Here is a 1,829-nt window from a genome sequence, read left to right on the forward strand (position 1 = left end):
AAAATACATTCATCAAAAAGGAGTGATTCTAAATACAGCCTGGTGTATCTAGCACTCAAATTTGTCTTTGAGCCCATGGCTGGATCCTAAGACATCGGTAAAACATGAGAAAACAGTTGCTGGGATTAGAAAATGGTGGAGAGGAAGGCAGAATGGCTTTAATCATCCTCTAATTTAGGGTAGCATAAAAACAAAACTAGTTCCCCCTCTTCAACATAATAATTGAACAAATCTGAAACCAGGTGGATGCATTTGTATTAGTCACAGAAAGCATCCACTGAACAGTTGATAAGTAAATGTACTTTCTTAGAAGCATATTTGAAACCTCTGTTGAATCTCAGAAAGCACACACAGGATTTGACAAGAAAGTTAGTGCCCTGAAATAATAAGTGAAGAAGAGCCAACGACAAGGGTTACAATGTCATAACAACACACACTACCAGCTTAATGAAAATTATTTAAAAATATTTATTAGCATTTTTCAGCAACTTTCTAAATTTATTGGTTAAGATCATGGCTATATAAACAGTGACTTTAATTTTTATTTGATTAAATCACTGAGTCAAAAAACTGGTCAGCTAAACAAAAAATAAAAGTTAAAAAAATCAGAAGCAAAATATTGAATTGACTGAATTTTTTGTCATTAACAACTAGGATAGCACCTATAAATGCCACGAATAACAACAAATTCGGCAAAGCCTAACTGTTCCTTTTGCAGTCAATCAAATATAGGCAACAAGGCACAGACCATAAAGAATTGCAATCACTGTATTTATAGCTGAAGCTCCAAATCAACCAATAGTTGTGTGGGTGTGTTTGTGTGTGTGTGTTCACAAGAATATTGGTTTCATAATTCTTTATATGATCAACGTTGAATGTCTGCATAAATATCACCAACCATAATAACATTTAAAATGCCACATATAAACATATAAAATACAAATGCATAAATTTATTACATACATAGATAAAATATAACTAAACATACTATACTGGAACAATTTATGGGTAGATGAGCATTTGGTGCTATTGTGGATGAGGATCAGTTTTACCTTACATTTTTGTGTAAATCTTTGGAAGGAGGAAAGAGTAAAAGACGAAAAACTCATTTCTACCTCTCTGTCCTTTGAGACTGAGGCAAAAGGAAACATTAGAAAGAGACCATTTATATTTTACAAAAGAAGAATTTAAAAGCCTTATTTTGTTATCTGAAAAATTGAAAAGACACCAGGGTATAAGTAAAAACAAAAAATACCAAGGATAATCATATTATGGCAGATTTCATGATACGTTATCTTTTGACTCTTTTTCTCTTATTTTTATGTGTGCCGGTGTGCATGCGCTTGTGTATGTGTGCATGTGTGTGCAAGCGTGTTTGTTTTCCTTTTCATCATGGGGCACATCAGTTAGAATTAGATCTGTACCATATAGTGTGTACAAACACAAAGATACATATATAATATATTTTCTCCTTGCTTGTCACATGCCGAATAAGGGCTGTTCCTCGGAGACATTCTCTACCTAGTTTTCTCAGTCTAGCCTCAAAAAAGATAATTCTTCAACACACTGCTGAATTTGAAATCTGTGGATCTGTTGAATCTTGCTCTATTCTTCTAGATGCTTAGAACCTACACAGGGCTTCCAAAGGGATCTATGTCTTGAAGCTTACCATGGTCTCATACTCATTAAATTATTTTACTTATGGTTAAAATATAGTTCAAGTTTTATGTTTCTTTTGTCCTTTTTTCAGGTCTAGGATTTTTAAATCACTGTCAAAATGAGTGATCCACATTTTATTCATACTCAAATGAAAGTAATAAAAACATTAA

Source organism: Propithecus coquereli, unplaced genomic scaffold (genome assembly GCF_000956105.1).
Source record: "Propithecus coquereli isolate 6110/MARCELLA unplaced genomic scaffold, Pcoq_1.0 Scaffold276, whole genome shotgun sequence".
NCBI classification, from domain to species: domain Eukaryota; kingdom Metazoa; phylum Chordata; class Mammalia; order Primates; family Indriidae; genus Propithecus; species Propithecus coquereli.